Source organism: Mastomys coucha, unplaced genomic scaffold (genome assembly GCF_008632895.1).
Source record: "Mastomys coucha isolate ucsf_1 unplaced genomic scaffold, UCSF_Mcou_1 pScaffold22, whole genome shotgun sequence".
Classification (NCBI taxonomy): domain Eukaryota; kingdom Metazoa; phylum Chordata; class Mammalia; order Rodentia; family Muridae; genus Mastomys; species Mastomys coucha.
Window position 1 is genome coordinate 147,658,334 of NW_022196905.1, and position 19,567 is coordinate 147,677,900.

Genomic DNA, 19,567 nt, shown 5'->3' on the forward strand with positions numbered 1-19,567 from the left:
GAATCTCGAGTTCCCCTGTTCGTGAATCACCCACGGAATGAAGTGAAACTGCGGGTCGGTTTACTTCACAAAACAAAAGGCTTTATATACTTATGTTCATTTAGAAAATACTAGTAGTGATGTATTATTTTTAAGTATACAGTTAATATGTTTGTAGTTATTTGAATTTTATATTGAGAAAAATGTATTTCCCTATTGTTGTAGACGAGTGTCTACATAAGACTATTAAATTGATTGTTGTTTTATGTCAAACAACTTTTATAATACTTATTTTGTTACAACATTTTATAAATTTTTAAGGAATATGACAAAAAATATTGTAGGTATTGAAGGGGGGTCTCTGGGAGGAGTTGGGGTACAAAAGGGAAACAAGAATGTGATTTAATTCTATTTAGTTAAATATGTTTTTAAATGTTAACAAATTCAGATAAATTGAAGTCATGTTACTTTTCTCTTCATAATGCATTAAAAGTTAAAAATAAGTAAATAAATAAAAAATATCAAGCTTGAAAAAAAGAAAATAGATTCATAAAATGAAATGTGAAAATAATGAATATAATTTATGCATATTGGTGCTACAATCATTTAAATAATAAAACAGACAGAACAGTTCACATAATGGTTAAAATAATAGACAAATATTTGATATTTCATTCTTCTATGATAGACTATTACAGATCATTACCTTCATTATTCCTTTGAAAAATATGCAAACTTCCAGACTTCCTGTACACTGTTATAATACTTTCTGGGTATTTCTTGATTAAAAATACACAAAAATATTTTAATAATTTTACTATTCCTAATTTACTATAGCATCTATATCAAACTGCATTTGAAGGCAAATCCTCTGTGAAAATAAACTAAAAATTTTTCATATAGTTTAAGTATCTTGACAGAAATTTTCAAACTGTATTATATGATAGAACATTAGCACTGATTTCCTAGTAGCTTCAGTTATAAACAAACAGCTGGGCATAGGTTAAGGACTAAAGATGACCATTGTTAACCTCTTAATGTCAACTTTTTTGTAAATACATTGATATTCTAGTTTCAGATAAATAAAGAACACTATGTAGTTTCAGGCATTACATATTAGTAGTCCAATGCATTAAGCATTAAGTCCAAGATCATTTCCTGTTGCAAAATTCATAACTAACTATTATGATGCATTTGGCTTTTTAAAATGAAAGATCTAGTTATTTATTTGTTGGGAGATTTTAAAATGAGACTACATTCACTATACATCACTGCACATGTTTTATGAACAATTGCACATTTAAATCTCTCAAAGCACATCTGGTCTACAATGACCCTATACAAGGATTGGCACCTGTAGCCGTGTGAATTTAAAAGCACTTTTTTCTGAATATATTACTGAAATTGTTACTGGAAATTGCTGAAGACATAAAGTACAATGTTCCATAAATGTCAATATAGCCAGCAAAGTTTATATTTATCCTTTCTAGATATTTTATCAACAGCTGAGCAAAAATGTGTTAATATTTCTTTTGGTAGGTAGTATTCCTAATTTTATGAGTGTTGTTTCATGTACTTCAAAGGTTCATCCTTAAGGAAATCTCTATGATAATTTTATATTCCAGATGAATTGACTCTTTTGTGGTTATGAACCACATATCTCTGTTATTTTGGTACACATTTTTAAAAGAAAATGTTATTTTGGTTTATGTGTGTGTCTAAATACATGCACATGTAAATGTTGAGAATGCTCATGAAATCTAGAAGTGTCATCAAATCCTCTGGAACTACAGTTTCAGACAAATATATTAACAATGTCTTTCTCAAAATTCATTGCCTTCTACCCTTTATTCTTAATTTTTTCTCTCCTTACTATATTCTTTCACTGTCCTGTTCATCATGCTCTCTCCCTCTCTACCTAAATAGGATGTCAGCTCTTAAAGCATGAGGTTATTCATTCAATCAGTTATTAGCAAGTACCTCAAACAGTAGATACAAGCAATAAAGAGATATCCACTCCTTACGTTTATAAGATTCCAGATGAAGTCTGAAATTAAAACCACCTGAAGAACAGAGACAGTTATGACAATTGTTCATTCAATTTAAGACTTAAACCAAGTTTAAATTGAGAATTTTTTTTGTTTTACTTGTCAATTTCTGAACTCATTTTCAGCTATAAAATAATTTTTCTGTTTAAATTTATACATGAAGAAGGTCAACTAATCTACAACCTTTAAATAATTTTCATGATATTATTTTAAATTATATCCCACTCACAGAATAAAATTTGTATTCTCTATTAAAAAAAAGTACAATTTCTCTGGAATGTGCTCAGCAATTAATTTTTTATTAGCAAGTTAAGACAGCAGCTTTCAGATGCACACATTTGAATACTGTTGTCAAGTCCAATGCATATTTCTTCCTTCTAGTCATCTTGATCTACTACAAATTTGTTCCTTATCAGAAAATTAAATTTAAGTAATTAACTAAATTCTGAATATAGTGATACTGGGAAATTATGTTAAGAAAAAAAATGCACCGGGCAGTGGTGGTGCATACCTTTAATTCCAGCACTTGGGAGGCAGAGGCAGGCAGATTCATGAGTTTGAAGCCAGCCTGATCTAGAGAGTGAGTTCCAGGACAGCCAGGGCTACACAGAGAGACACTGTCTTGAAAAGCCAAAAACAAAACAAAACAAACAAAGAAAAAAAATTGGCTGGAGAGATGGCTTAGAGGTTGCATACTCTGACTGTACTTCCAGAGGTCCTGAGATCAATATCCAGAAACCACATGGTGGCTCACAACCATCTAAAATGTGATCTTGGCACCCTCTACTGGTGTGAAGGCAGACCACTGTACATAATAAATAAATAAATAAATAAATAAATAAATAAATAAATCTTTAAACATAATAATGAAAAAGAATAAAAATGCAAAATCCATACAAAAGAAAAAAGGGAGAATTCTTGTCTTCCCTCCCTAAGAAGGTAGGTGAAATTTATTTGAGGTGGCAAAAAAAAAGGGCTCTATGGCTATTTGAAGAACATGGTATGTTACATAGATGTTTTAGGTAGCACCTAAAATATAGATCATATTCCCTTGTATGAGGACAGTCATGCAAAATACATGTAATTGGGCAAGTTTGGATAACCTATCCTCCAACTAGAATACTGACCACATTGGGAATATGCTACTGAAAATGTGCTTCAAAGACTCACCTGGAAAAAATTTTCTTTTAAAATTAAAAACTGTGAAATTACTTTTAATTTAATTTTTATTTTAAATATTTTATATTTAAAATGTATTTATATATAATATATAATATTTTTCTAATGAAATGTGCATCACATGAACCTTTCTTTAAAGGAAATTACTTACACAGTGTAGCACCTTTCTTAGAATTAATCTTTTATCATCATCTCATATGAAATTGGTTCAGTAGAAGCTACGAAGTGGTACTTTCAGCACTCTCTTCCACTTGTGTTTTACTTAAGTTGTCCTGGACACAAGGTGACACTAGAAAATAGACTCTTCTAGGAATGCTGCACTCTATTCAACAAGTTCAACAGGAGAAAACATAAGCTTTAACAAAGAGGAACTGAAAGAATGGGAATGAGTCATTCAATACTGTGGAAGAAAAATAGAAATAGAGATCCTGGTGGAAGCAAGAGACTGTGATTCTCACACCTACTACCCACCCACAGTCTCTTCTACCACATCCACAATCTGCTACTTCCCCTATGTATAGAGTGATGCCTATGTATAGAGTGATGCCATGATATGTCACGGATACACTAGCTGCTGGTCTATGTTTTACATGTGAAAGTCTGCTGCAGTCATGAAGAAGAGATTTCTTTAAAATAGGATTCTCAGGAGGAAGAGAAATGACCATGCACCACACCACTCCTACTGTCAATAATGGGCCTGTTCTCCACTGGCAGCTACCACTGCCCACCCTCCTTCCTGCCTGTGCCTGTGTGATATCAGAAGAATCAAATGCATAAGTCTCTTCTCAGAAGATGAGATTTAAAGGATATGGCTGAAAGAATAAGAGAAAAGAATAGACTAGGCAAGCATCTAGTACAAGTCCAGCATGGCAGTATGGGGTCTTTTATTTCTCTAGAATTTTGATTAAATGTCAATTCTGCATTGTAAAGGATAGGGTCAAATGAAGAGACATGTGGACATCTGAGCAAACTATTTACTTAAGAAAGTATTTCTAGTATTGAAGTCATAGCTGTCCATAAACATTCAGTCTGCACATTCTCCATGCCATTCCTCCCTCCACCCCTATTTCTGGACAGTGGGTATCAATCACACACATATTTTCTTCCTACCTGTGACAGTATGAATGAAAATGGCCCCCATAGCACCATAAGGAGTGGAACTATTAGGAGGTGAGGACGTTTCGGGAGAAGTTTGTCACTGTGGGGTGGGCTTTGAGGTTTCAGATGCTCAAGCCAGGACTAGTTTCTCCCTTTCTCTGGACCACAATGCACTAAAATATGGTATTTATATAACATTTATTTTTAAAGTTTTTTGACAAGAATTATTTGTTTTTATTGTGTATAGTTTATGATGAATGTGTGGGCACATTCGTATGTGTGTCCACATTCGTATGTGTGTCCACATGTGTAAAGATCAGGACAACTTTGTGGAACTGGTTCTTTTTACCTTGGCATGAGCTCTGGGACTTTCACTCAGGTCTTTAGGTTTATGTGGTAAGTGCTTCGTTTTCTCTCTGAGCCATGTTGCCAGCCCTCACCTAGCTTTCTAGAAGTGTATTGATTAGGAATAAACATGGAACAGTTTTCCCAGACCAAGCCTTGACCAGGGACCCATCTGCTTCTTCTACATTGTCAGCATTAACCCCTAAGCCAGACTTCTCCAAAAACCCAGACATGAAGATTTCTTTCTCAGTTTTGAGATTGAGCCCCTGAAATACTAGCTACTCTGTGCTGTAGAGTGAATGTTTATGTCCTCCTGAAATCTGTGTATGGTAACTGCGACCACGGTTTAGTGTGATTATGAGCATTTGGCAGATTATCAAGTCACAAGTATGTGTCCATCACAGAGTACTCATGAGTGATCTTCTAGCCTTAGAAAAGAGACCCTGAGAGCTCCAATACTGCTCCTTCTGCCATGGGAACACAGCAAGAAGATTGCAGTCAGGGAATGAACATCTGTGGACCTTAGTAGGCACCCATCACCCTCAAATTCCAGATATTCTTCTACCTTCCTCAAAGGATTGTTATTTCTTCCTAAAGGGCAGTCCCTCCTACTTCCATCCCTCCTTCTTGCTTGGTAAGTCATAGATGTTTAAAATATTTTAGCTAGATTTGTAAAGTCACCCTGTGTTATGGTTGAGAGAACTAGGCCCCAACTCAGGACACACAGCCATGTAGGAATGAGAAGTTGAACTTAGCAAAATAGGCTGCCTTAATAAATCAGCCTGGTCTTATTTTTCCCTAAACAGAAGGTTCACATATGTATTATTGAACTAGTCTATTAGTGTAGAATCTTACAAACATGGGAAAATCCAGTGTTTTCCAAATAAAACATGTCCATCTATTCAAATAGAAATCATAAAAAAGACATGCTCCTCTTGTGCATCCCTCATTACCACCCCAGCTTTACAAGCGATGGGCACCAATACCTGAGACCTTAAGTCCAATCCCTTATGGAGAATTGATGTGACCCATTTTCCCCAATTTGGTAGGCAGTGTGGTAAAGCCTTTGGATACCAGTGTACTCTTCAAGAACATAAAAGAACAAATACTGGTGAGAAGCCCTATGAATGTGATCAATGTGGCAAAGCCTTCGCAAATCCAAGTTATTTCCAAATACATAAAAGAATACATACTGGAGAGCAACCTTACAAATGTAGACAATATAGTAAAGCCTATTCACAATCAAGTCACCTCCAACTACATAAAAGAGCACATACTAAAAAGTATCCCTATGAATATAACCAATGTTGTAAAGTCTTTACAGTGATCTTGAAAGATGTGGTAGTTTAAATATACTTGGCCCATGGCAAGTGGCAGTATTAGGAAGTATGTTCTTTCTGGAGTAGATGTGATGTTTGAAAAAGTACGTCACTGTGCTGGTGGACTCTGAGATCCTAAGCTTAAGCTCCACCCAGGGCAGAAGAGTCCTCTGGCTGCCTTCTGATCAAGATGTAGAACTCTTTTCTCCTCCAGCACCATGTCTGCTTGGACACTGCTGTTCTTTCCGCCTTGATGATAATAGACTGAACTTCTGAATATGTACACTGCCCCCAATTAAATGTCCTTTATAAGAGTTGCTGTGGTCAGGGTATCTTTTCACAGCAATAAAACCCAAATGAAGACAAACAGCATCAAAGATACCAACCTGGAGAGAAACTGGCAAGCACATAGTTCTCTGCATGTTTGACAACAGAAATAACATGTTTTAAATAGTCTTTTCTTCCTTCTATGTAGCTGCCTGTGACTACACAAGCTGAATTCCTGAAGAAAAGGCAGGGGCCTGGAAAAAGGGGGAATCTGACGGCGAGAGAAATAACCAGACTATATTGAGGTTCCTGATCAAGGTCAAGGTCCTATGTGTATTTTAGAATCTGAGAAATATATAGGCAGGGAAAAACCCATCCCCCAATAAGCCAGGATCTTGTGGCCAAATTAGCATCTTATTGTTCTGTTCAGAAGGCAGGAGAAGCAGCTCAGCAGGGCATGGCTCCTAGCAGCAAGTGGCAGAACAAAAGGGCTTTGTTTATCTAAGGAACTCCAGCCAAGTGGGCTAGCAGCTTTGTGGCAAGGGTGAGGTCTGGTTCAGCTCACTTGAGGCTGTGGGAGGTCACACTTCTCTCCTTGCATTTTTCCTCATCTATATTCTTCTACAGCTCCTTTTCCTTCCCATTTCTTTTTTTTCCCCCCTGAGGACAGTGATGTATTAACATAGAATCTCATATGTAGTTTAGAGTAGCCTTGGATTTAAAATCCTCCCACCTCTACCTCTTGAAGGCTGAGATTATAGGTGTGTATATCATGCCCAGGTTTTACAAGCAACAAATTAACTGTCTAATCTTTGGGAAATTGCTAGGGTAATGAAAATATTGAAGAGTAAACACAAAGAGTACAGTTGTGCCTCCACTTTTGCTACCTCCTGGAAGCCCACTACTATAGGGGTATGGAGTAAGTTTAGGCATTAGTTATAAAGCAGGCTGTTTGGCTTGAGACAATAAGAGGCATCAAAATGACAAGAGGGACTAGAGCTTAAAGAACAGTAAAGGCATTCTGAAGCCAGAAAAGGACACCCCAAGAGGTACTCTTAACAGAGTCAGTAATCCTTGGTTGCAAGAACCAACCCCAATTGTGGGTCAGTAGGCAGTTCTGACAGCCAGAGTCCAGTAGAGTGGCCACCTGGGAACTCCGGAGACCCACTGAGCAAAGTAAATTTGTTTACAAGTGATGGTAGGAGTTCAGTGATAGCTCCTGAGACCAATGGCTCAAATTTCAGCCCAAACCCCTCAGAGCTGCCCCTGCAGGAGATGTGTGCTCTATCAGGCAGATAGTGCTTTCTATCTGGACCAAGCTCCCAGTATTCTAACTGGACCCTATACACAGTCATCTGACCACAAGCTAGACATGCCACACCCCAAACAATAAAAGGGGCGGTTTGCCTCTCCTCACACTCTTGTTCTCTTACATCCTCTCTCTTACTTTGCCCCCTCTTGCTCTTACTTTTGCTCTCTTACTCTCCTACTCTTCCTGTCACTCTCTTGTTTTCTTGATCTCTCTCTCCTCTCTGCTCTTTGTACTCTTCTCTTGCTTTCTTCTCCTTTCTCTCTCTCTCTCTTTCCTCTCCTTTCTTTCTCTCTACTTAACCAGCACATTCTAGCCTTCCTACAATAAAAAAAAAAAAAATCATTTGTTCATGACTTCCTTTTTAATTAAGGTGCCTTGCAGCAAACAGGTCAACCCTGGGGAAGAGAGACCTGAACCTCAGCAGCAGGCTTTCTGCCTCCAGGAAGAGAGAGAGCCTCAGCCAGGCCAACAGGCCAGGGTTGCAACCCCTGCTTTTGGAACAATACCCAATGTGTTAAGAGGTGTAAGAAAGGGTTCCAAGGTGTTTCCCTCTAGCTTCAGATAGTGTTTATTTAAACCTAGACACATTGGCTAGAGTAGAGAAAAACAAAACTTAAGATTCATATGGCAGTCTTTGCAGACCATCATCCATATCCAAAGAGCATCAGAACATGGGATCTGCTGCTGATGCATTGAACCAAATCCAGAAAGGTCACTGTTACGTGACTATTAGTTTTTGAAATGTCTAATTCCAAGCTTCTTCAGAAATTGGAAGCTTCATAGGAAGAACACGTAATGTCCAGAGTGCCTTTGGCTGTGTTAGTGATGGGCAGGGAATGAAAAGTCTTGTGGGTTATGCTTAAAGCTTTCCTTCTTGTGTTCTCCATCATACAAAGCATGAACTATGTTGGTCTCTGAGGTCTTGCACTGTTTCTCCTTGGTAATGTTGCCAGATGAACAGGTAATGAATTCTGGTCTTTACTGTGCATGCAGAGATCATGATTTCCTAATAATTGAATATGTTTTCTTAGAATCAACATTGTATTGAATATATATAACATCTAAACTGATTTATAGTATAAGGAGGATGTGTCTGCATTCTGTGCTCTTACTACACAATTCTAAGTGTATTGAGTAAAGCTTAACTCTACTACATTGTTGTGACTGCTCAGTATTAGTGACGATCTAACTCCCAGCAAGCACATTATACCATACAACTACCTTTTCAATGTGTTATCTCCTGAAATTTGCACTAGCAAACATTAAATTAAAAAGAGTAATTTCTCTGGAGTGTCCTCAGCAATTAATTTTTTATCAGCAAGTTAAGACAGCAGCTTTCAGATGCACCTTCACAGTTAACAGAGTCTGCTATTGAAAACTCTTGTTGAGTGCAATGCATATTTCTCCCTTCTAGTCATCTTGATCTACTACAAATTTGTTCCTTATCAGAAAATTAATTTTAAAGGCAGAGTCAGGCAGATTTCTGAGTTCGAGGCCAGCCTGGTCTGCAGAGTGAGTTCTAGGACAGCCAAGGCAACACAGAGAAACCCTGTCTCAAACCACCCCCTCCCCAAAAAAAAACCCAAAAAATGAATAAATAAATAAATTAAAAATTAAAAAAAGAACATGTACTTAAAAAAAAGAAAATTAAATTAAAGTAATTAACTAAATTATGAATATAGTGATACTGGGAAATTATGTTAAGAATAAAAATGCACCGGGAAGTGGTGGTGCATACCTTTAATCCCAGCACTTTGGTGGCAGAGGCAGGTGGATTCCTGAGCTTCAAGGAAGCTAGTCTTCTGGAATTCTTTGTGTTCCTTAACTTGGATGTGTTCCAGATTTCTCCTTGCGATAGTCGATGGAGAGTTTTGTGTGCTTTCTTTATTAGAAGGCTTAGAGGTGCCCCAAGGCTATTTGCAAATAGCCAAGCTAGATTGAACATTGTTTTCTAGCCCCCACACAATGTTCCAACCAATCCTAATCAGTGCTGAGCTGACTCTCAGCTTGGAATTTCACAAGGATGTTACTTATTGCCTCCATAGATGGTGAAAGAGATCAGACATTAAAGTTTACTGACAACAAAGTAAATATAAAGTTCTCATTGCATTTGTATATGGCAGACTACATATGAGAGGGAAGCTGGTGGTCTCCCCCACCAAATGGAAATCTGTCACAAATGCTTAAAATTACAGCTGAAGTCACTCCCAGGAGCTGCAAGAATGAGACCCCTGGTGCATACTTCTAACAAGCCCAGTGGATTAACATATTTTACCTAGGGCTGGCTGGTAGTAGGTTTTCTATTCACACCTGGCTGCTAAGATCTAGCTGACTTTACATGGAGCTGACTATGATGTGGCCACTGCCTGGTTCTTGTCAATTATCCTGAATGATGTATTATCTAACTTCCTTTTGTCTTCTGTATTGATTATAAAAGCCTGATGCTCATTTTGAGAAGATACACTGAGATACAACACTCCCTTGTGTCCGCGTCAGTGTGTCATATCACCAATTCTTTGTCTACCTGATACCAGGACCCTGATTCTCCTCAGTTTGAGGGACCAAGGTTGGTCCGGCCCAAGGCATTCTACTACATCCACAATCTACTACTTCCCCTATTCCTATGTGTAAAGTGAAGCCATTACATGTCACTGATACACTGGGTGCTGGTCTATGTCTTACGTGTGAAAGTCTGCTGCAGTCATGAGGAAGATATTTTTTTAAAATAGGATTCTCAGGAGGAAGAGAAATGACCAGGCCCCACACCACTCCTACTGTCAATAATGGGCCTGTTCTTCACTGGCAGCTACCACTGCCCTTCTTCCTCCTTTCTATCTGTGCCTGTGTGATATCAGAAGAATCAAATGCATAAGTCTCTTCTCAGAAGATGATATTTAAAGGATGTGGCTGAAAGATTAAGAGAAAAGGATAGACTAGGCAAGCAAATACTACAAGTCCAGCATGGCAGTATGGGGTCTTTTATTTGTCTAGAATTTTGATTAAATGTCAATTCTGCATTCTAAAGGAAAGGGTCAAAGACATGTGGACATCTGAGCAAACTATTTACTTAAGAATGTATTTCTAGTCTTCAAATCATAGCTGCCCAGAAACATTCAGTCTGCACATTCTCTATGCCATGCCTCCCTCCATCCCACTTCCTGGACAGTGGGTATCAATCACACACATATTTTAAGCTGTGCAAATTTTACATACCTTTGACTGTCTGAATGAAAATGGTCCCTGTAGGACCATAAGGAGTAGCACTATTAGGAGATGAGGACATTTTGGAGGAAGTTTGTCACTGTGGGGTGGGCTTTGAGATTTCAGATGCTCAAGCCACGCCTAGTTGCTCCCTTTCTCTTCTTGATGCCTGCTAATTCAGTTGTACAAGTCTCAGCTCCCTCTCCAGCATCATGTCTGCCTGCATGCCACCGTGCTTCCCACCATGGTGATAATGGACTAAACCTATGAACTGTGAGCCAGCCCTAACTAAATATTTTCATTTATAAGAGTTGCTATGGCCATGGTGTCTTTTCATGATAGTAGAAACCCCAACTAAGACACTACCCATTTGACTTTGGGGACCTTCTTAGTTAGGTTTTCCTGGGATCCAAACTGAGGGTATAGGAAATTTTGAGGGCAGGTTGGCCTCCTCTTCACTGTTCCTTTATTTTATTTTATGAGACAGAGTATCACTATGTAGCTAAAGCTGGCTTCATGCTTGCAATCCTCCTGCCTCAACCTCTTGATTTCTATTATTGTAGGTATGCAGCATCACACTGAGATAGACTCTCAGACTACACTCTGGAAACTTCAGGGTTTCTGAAGAATCAGGAAATGGGTTGAGATAGGTTAAACAGACCAGTCTTTGTTTGTATGTATTTCCAATATTTAATTGACTCAGTGTCTCATCTCAAAGAAGCTCAGTGTTAGGAAATTGTGAAGTGAGAAATAGTCAGACAAATGTCGATATATAGACCCATTGACAGCCACAATAACAGACAGCTTGATAGAGTGAGTATTAGCTGACTGCCAGTCCCACCATTAGCCATCCCTCATATTGGAGCTGTTTTGTGTGGGAGCCAACAACCCCAGAATTCCTGGTAACTTCCAAGATATCCTGTGCTCACAGCCTCATTAAGTAATTAATATCTATTATTACCTATAGTACATTTAATTAATATTAAAAATTACTAACACTTACTGAACTCTATGTGCCAGGAGTTATGTTCTATGCTGTATAGGGATTATCTCATTGTAGAAATATTCCCATATAAAGCAGCTTTAACTAAAAATATTTTGGTACTTAAGTTTTAGTTGACTGAAAATTGTACATACATGGAAATCACACTTACTAAGGAAGCTTTGATTAAATGAGGCTTCCATGTTCTCCTTTTGGACTGTGTGTGTGCACAAGCATATTAAGTCTGGTGTGTTCGGTATGTATTTTTGTACTGTCCTCTGTCCTTCAGTAGTACTAGTAATCCCTTATCCATGGGGAAAGCATGATGGGACTCCAGTGCAACAGCGCCAAGCTTTATGCATGCTGTTTCTCTGTACATGAATGTTGATGACCTTTAGCTTACATTTATTTTTATTTTTTTGACAAAAATTATTCATTTTTATTGTGTGTATAGTCTATGATAAATGTGCGGACACATCCATATGTGTGTCCACATGTGTGAAGATGAGGACAACTTTGTGGAACTGGTTCTTTTTAGCTTGGCATGAGCTCCGGGACTTGCACTCAGGTCTTTAAGATTATGTGGTAAGTGTTTTTTTTTCTCTCTGAGCCATGTTGCTAGCCATCACATAGCTTTCTAGAAGTGTATTTTTTAGGAATAAACATGGAAAAATCTGCCTAGCCTAAGCCTTAACCAAGGAAACATCTGCTGTTTCTACATTGTCAGTGTTAGACCCTAAGCCAGCCTTCTCCAAAGACTGAGACACTCAAATTTCTTTCTCAGTTTTGAGTTTGAGCCCCTGAAATACTAGATCCTCTGTGCTGTAGAGTGAATGTTTATGTCCTCCTGAAATCTGTTTATGGTAACTGGGACCACAGGGTAATGTGATTATGAGTGTTTGGCAGATTATCAATCACAAGTATGTATTTCTCATGTAGTACTCATGAGAGTGGTTCTAGCCTTAGAAAAGAGACCCCAAGAGCTCCGGTATTCCTTCTGGCATGAAACACAGCAAGAAGATTGCAGTCAAGGAATGGACATCTGTGAACCTTAGCAGACTCCTAACCTGGCACCCTGACTTAGTATTTCCAGTGCTTCTGTGCTGGAAATATATGTGACTTTTTTAATAACGACAGACAATCTCTGTTGGGTTCCAGAAGTAGAAATATTCATGTGCCATGTACCATCTGTAAAGCAGTCTGTAATGCTGTGTAGATGGCAGCTTTAGGAGAGCAAAGACCTATGCCCACGGGGTCCTGTAGAAGTGGGCAATACCCTTTGTCCCCAATTTCTTGTTTCTAGTTCTACTCCTTTTAGTAGGTGTCCTGCTAAAGTGGAAGATGCTATTTCTCTGTAACTATATTTCCATTACTATTATTGTCCATCAGCTATTTTTTTCAGTAAGTTAAAAGAACATTCTATCTTCAGTTTTCTTCTCTTTTTTCTTTTAAAAAAGTTGTATTTATTTCTTATTTGTTGGTATATTATAGCTCATTTCAGACACACCAGAAGAAAGTATCAGATCTCATTAAAGATTGTTATGATCCACTTTGTGGTTGCTGGGATTTGAACTCAGGACCTCTGGAAGAGCAGTCAGTGCACTTAACCAGAGCCATTTCTAGTCCCCCTATGTTCAGTTTTCTAATCAAAACATATATTCTAAACTCAAAAAGAAAAATAAATTTAAGACAGTAGCATGAGACAAATGTGTTTTTATTACAAAAAACACCTCTTCCAATGAGGAACTAATAGTACCATCAAATTATGTGTTCCCCAGAATTATGTTAATAAGTCTGAAGCATTAAAAAAAAAGCATTTTGATTTCCAAAACATATTCTGTATTTTACTAGCATTAATTACTATTAATTGTAAAATACAGCAGAGCCAGTATGTTACAACAAGTATGTGAGGTCAAACACAAGCAAAATTGCTTTTCTTACATTCAAATCCTCAATTTTTATGTAGCTTTCATATTCTTACCCTTTCTGTAAACTTTGGCACTGTTTACAATTATTTTCAATGATTAATTTATAAGAGCTACCCCCACTTGAAACCAGTCCCCTTCCCTCCCATCTTTTCTCTTCCCCCTTTTGTCTACTTCTTCTCTTTTCTGGTCTTTCATTTTTATTTTTGAGACAAGGTCTCAGTATGTACCTCAGGCTGGTCTCAAACTCTCCACTCTTCAGCCTTAGCCTCCCAAGCTCTAGATATGTAGGCATGCATGTGTGGTAACCTTTTTATTCAAACAGATTCTCTTTTCTGTAATAGTGATGGCTTTCCTTTATATAATAGACTAAACTTAACTTTCTTTCCCTCTCCAATTATTTTTAAATTTTTAATTGATTAATTACTTCATTTTTATGATTTCCTTCTATTCCCAGGGCCTTTCTTATGAAAGAAAGAATAAGTCATGGTACTCCCAGGCTCAGAGTGACTTACAGATAGAAATCCCAAGTGTTAGTTGTGGAGTTCAAGGCCCTTCAAGCCCTCTGGAGGGGGCTTTTCTGCTTTCTGTCCATGTTTTCCAGCCACATGGGGCTGCCTCCTCTGTCTGCTGAGTGCCCACAGAGAACCTACAGGTGCTGACATTCTTCACTTGCTCATTCCTTCTTTCTTCATCTGGACTTTCTTTCCCCTAGGCCTCGGAATGTCCTGTGAAGTCTCCCATCCCCTCTTGTATACACTAATTGCTCATCCACTGCACTCTCCTTTCCAAATATCTCATTCAACACTCCTTGTTTTGCTCAGTCCTGTTGTGGATGCTGCTCCTAGTCTGATGTTAATTCTGCTTCTTCAGGAGAGCTGCCCTAGGCCAGCATTCCATCAAGTACTCAGGTGATCTCCTCTGAACCTTCTCCCCATATTAACTGGCCAATAAAGGCTAAAGTCTGTGATTCAGCAAGGTGGGGAAAGGTGGAACTGGAGGTTCAGTAATGGGGGCAGGTAGAGAAGGAGAACACAAGAGGGGACGGAGAAAGGATCCAAGAGGAGGAAGCATGATGGACAAGAACCATGTGGCCACTAGAAATCATACTTAGTAAAGGGGTCTTATAGCTGGGGAATAAATTAGTATAGTGTTGTATCTGCCCAAACTAAGCATATAGTTACAATTATTATAACTGGATTGTTTGTTTTTTATATGGGCTTATTGAGGTGGAAATTGCAATAACACTGTCCTTCTCAAATTCCAGATGTACTTCTACCATCCTCAAAGGATTGTTATTTCTTCCTAAAGGGCAGTGCCCCATACATTCATTTCCCCTTGTTGCTTTGTAAGTCACAGATCTTTAAAATATTTTAGCTAGATTTGTAAAGTCACCCTTTGTTATAGTTGAGAGAACTAGGTCCCAACTCAGACCTAGACACAGAGCCATGTAGGAATAAGAAGTTGAACTTAGCAAAATAGGCTGCCTTAATAAATCAGCCTGGTCTTATTTTTCCCTAAACAGAAGGTTCACATATATATTATTGAACTAGTCTATTAGTGTAGAATCTTACAAACGTGGGAAAATCCAGTGTTTTCCAAATAAAATATGTCCATCTATTCAAATAGAAGTAAAAAAGACATGCTCCTCTTGTGCATCCCTCATTACCACCCCAGCTTTACAAGCAATGGGCACCAATACCTGAGACCTTAAGTCCAATCCCTTATGGTGAATTGACATCACTCATTTTCCCCTATTTGGTAGGCAGAAATATATTTTTGTCGCCATAGATACATACTCACATTTTATATGGGCTACAGACCAAACAGGTGAACTCAAAAAGGTTAATTCATCATATGCTCTCCACCTTTGCCGTTGTGGGCATTCTTCAACAGATAGAGACTTGATAATGGCCCTGCCTTCACTAGTTCTCAATTCCAATCGTTCTGCACATACGGGGAAATTGTCCATCACCTGGGAATTCCCCACAACCCTCAGGGCCAAGGAATAATAGAATACATCAAACTCTAAAATTCCAACTCCTAAAACAAAAGACAACCACCTATCCCCCTAATATACAATTAATGATGGCTCAGACTGCCCTAAACATATTTAACATCTACAAAAACTCCAAACATCTATCTCCCTCCACAAATTTAATACACCCCCATCTAGTACAATGGGGATATCCTTTGGATTGATTTTGGAAGGGACTAGAACCCCCTCCTTACAACCCAGGTGTGTGTGTTTGGTTTGTGTTTTTCCACGGGACCAGCCTAAGCCAATCTGAGTTCCAGCCAGAAATATCTGACACCTCCCCACCAACCAAGAAGATGGCCTGCCTCTCACTGGCAGATCAAGGACAGAAGAAAAAGAGGAGGAGGCAGAAGAAACAGCACACCCAGAAGAACAACAAGATCTCCTGGAAGGACATTCATGATCTGATGACTGCTGCCCAGGCCACATGCCCTCCACAAGCCCCCCCTTCTCTTCTGTTCTCTTGGCTGTCATTGTCATTCTTCATGCTAACTCTGCTACTGCCCAGCCTCTCCCTAGGCTTCCCAACATGCACCACTGGAGATTCCATGCTAGGGAAACCTACAATGGACACAACAAAGTTATAGGGACACATGGCTGTCCACTTGAAGGACATCGAATGAGGATTGAGGTCCCTCTACAGGCAGATTCCATCTCCACTATCCCCAGTCCTTTTCTCTGCTTTCCTTACCAAAACACAGGTGAATGTCTCCAGGAAGTCCCCACACATGGAGGTTTCATATACTAGAGCTACAGAATGGAATCCACCAGTCATGGAGGCACCATGCTCACCAACCTTAAAACTCATTTTCATCTTTCCATCAGTGATCCATGGGATGAACATTGGCGGAGTGGAATCTTGGGTAAACTTTACCCCAATGGCTATGCCAAATACCAAGTGGTTGACCTGCACATCTCCCGAGAGTTTGTTCCTGCCTCCAAATCAGCCTTTACCCATGCTAATATTATCCAACAGGAAAATCTGTCTCAGAAGGAGCTACAAGCTTACCCTCTAATAGCTATAATACATCCAATATGCAGCTGATCGGCCTCCTTCCCTTAACAGCCCACCCCGACTCCTCCCAATGCTTTTTCTGTGCTTCTATCCCCCTGCCATTATTAGCAGCTGTTCCCATTAACATTTCCCTTCATGACCTCCGTGGACCCATGAAGAAAGCACAGGACTTTCCTGTCTTTGACCTACCCCCCCTCTCTTTGCTTTGTAGGGCCCTTCTCAAATCCCCATCTTACATGTGTCTGTGACATCACCATCACCAAATCAGTATGTGTTAACCCTCCTGTCCTCCCTGGTTCAATGGCACTACAGGTGCTTGTACTAACCCCCCTCATTGCACCCCCATGATAATTGTCCCCCAAGTTTATCTCAATGAACCTGAAGAATTCACCTTGCATATGGAAGGAAGCTGAAAAAAGAGAGATATCTTCATCCCTCTGCTCATTCAACTAGGTCTTACTGTCTCATTCGGTGCGACAGGAACAGTTGGAGCAGCCCTTGTCCAAATACAACATCTGGCCAGTGACTTCCAGGACAACTTGACCAGGCAATGGCTTCCACTACAGACAGCCTTGAGTCTCTTCAACGTCAGATAACTTCCTTAGCAGGAGTTGCTCTCCAAAACCGGAGAGCCCTGAACTTACTGACTACAGAATAAGGAGGGACTTGTGTTTTTCTGGAGGAGGAATGTCAATGAATCTGGGCTGGTAGAAGAGATACAAATACTCAAAGAGGTCCAGGGAAATCTCCGGGCATGATATACTCCCAATATCCCTTCCCCTTGGTACTCTAACCCCTTAGTAGCTTGGATTCTTCCCCTCCTTGGCCCCATACTAGCCACTGGAGCCTTGCTTCTCTTTGCATCCTGTGTCCTTCAATTTCTAAAGCAGCAGATGAGTAGCATTGCAAAAATCACTACCAATCAGGTCTTGGTTCAGTATCAAGCTGTTCCCAACATAGGAGACAGTTATTCTGATGACACCTCTCCCTTATAAAAAGAAAAAGGGGGAGTTGTGGGATGGTGAGCTGTGATAGTTAGCCTGGTCCCTGGTTGAGCTCAGGCTGAGAACCCCAGAGACCTGACAGGCAACTGTTCCTGCAAGAAATGGGTGGTGTTCGGCTACACCCCTTGGGCCCCTTGCTCTTGTTGCAACTACACCCTCCCACAGCCCCCTGCAGAGAGTGTGTGGCCATCAGTCACATCTGAGCAGCACCAAGCCTTCCCACATGCAAATAAGGTTTCCCCAAGCTCCCAGACTAAGCCAATGAGAATTACCTGCTGTCAGAACCTGACCTATCCCAAAACTGTATATAAGAATCCTATCCAGAAGGATTAAAGGTGAAAACTACTCCATCCTCCCAGAGCTTCTGTCATAAGAGCTGTAAGATTTGGGAAGAGGTCTGCTCTCCTGAAATGCCACCTGAAACTCCACTGCACTCCTCACTGGCTAGTCAGCCTCATTGGCCCAGCCCAACCCAACTCACATGAAAAAAACAAAGCCACACTGTGTGTTGACGGAGACCATAGAGCTGCATGAAATAATTCTAAGACATTTCTCTTCTCTTTATTCATATTAAATGTTTCAAACTTCAGTGCACATTTGCATTTATTGTAGGTTTAACATACTTTACAAATGTTTATCTTCTTAAATAATTTGCTTTCCCCAAGTAAGGCCACCTCCTCTTCTAATGAATAGATAGAGTACTGTGTATTAAGCCCTCTGGGTGTCTTAATTTCTTGTAACATCTTTCCTTACCATTTTCTAAAATTACCTGCTATCCTTCTCCTGTGTCATTTGTGGTTTTCTCCAACCCAGTCAATAGAACAGAAACGATGAAGTTTGGAAAGTTCTGGGCTCTGGTCCTCCCTCAAACTACCAAGTAGCAAAGTACTAAACTAGCAATGAACTTCTGTTACTTTAATCTTTCCCTGGTGTCAGAAAGCCAGGTTCCTGAATCATCCTCAATGTTTAGAAACCCCACCTTCCAGAGTGGAAGGTTTGAAGTTAGGGACTCTAGTTACTTATTTCACTGTCACAGAGAACAGTAGAACTTGATGGAATACAGACAGCTCATGTACATGCATAACATGGTCCTAGTGTGTAGTTTGAAATAATATTGTACAATTGTTGTGCCTGCTGCTTGGTGTCTGTCAGACAGAGTTTTATTTGTTTGTCTGTCCTCTCACCTTTAAAAACAGTTCAATGCTGAACTGCTGTTAAAGAACAGATTTGGTCTTTCTGACATTTTCTGTCTCTATTGTTGGTTAATCAAGTGTCCATAGGTGTGTGGGCTCATATTCAATTCCATAGATCAATCTGTCTGTCTTTTTCTAATACCATTACCATGCAGTATTTATTACTATCATATCAATTCCATAGATCAATCTGTCTGTTTCTATACCAATATCATGCAGTATTTTTTACTATTGTTGTATAGTAAAGCTTGAAGTAATGAACAATTATACCTCTAGAAATTCAGCAGTTTTATCTATCCTTTTTTTTTCTGCATAAATATCTTTCAAGATCTGTAAAGAATTGTGTGGACTTTTGATGGGGATTGTATTAAATGTGTAGATTGCTTTTGGTCAGATGCCACTTTCACTCTGTTAATCCTACCAATGCACAAACATGGGAGATCTTCCCATGTTCTGATATTTCTCTTTAGAAGTTTGGAGTTCTTGTCTTACCAGTTTTGTACTTACTTGGTTAGAGTTACACGAAAATATTTTCATTTTATTTGCGGCTATTTGTGACGAGTATTGTCTTCCCTAACTTCTTTCTCAGTCTGTTAATTACATATATAGAGCACTATTAATTTCTTTGAGTTAGTTCTGTATCCAGGAACTTTTTGATTCTT

The 19,567-nt window shown here is 39.1% G+C and overlaps 1 protein-coding gene and 1 pseudogene across 1 annotated transcript in view; both read left to right on the top strand.

Annotated features, from left to right (window-relative positions):
* Positions 1 to 5,999, top strand: part of LOC116104726 — a 20,808-nt pseudogene extending 14,809 nt beyond the window's left edge.
* LOC116068856 (zinc finger protein 431-like) overlaps positions 1 to 19,567 on the top strand; it is a 193,800-nt gene that overhangs the window by 32,815 nt on the left and 141,418 nt on the right. The gene's annotated exons all lie outside the window — the stretch shown is intronic.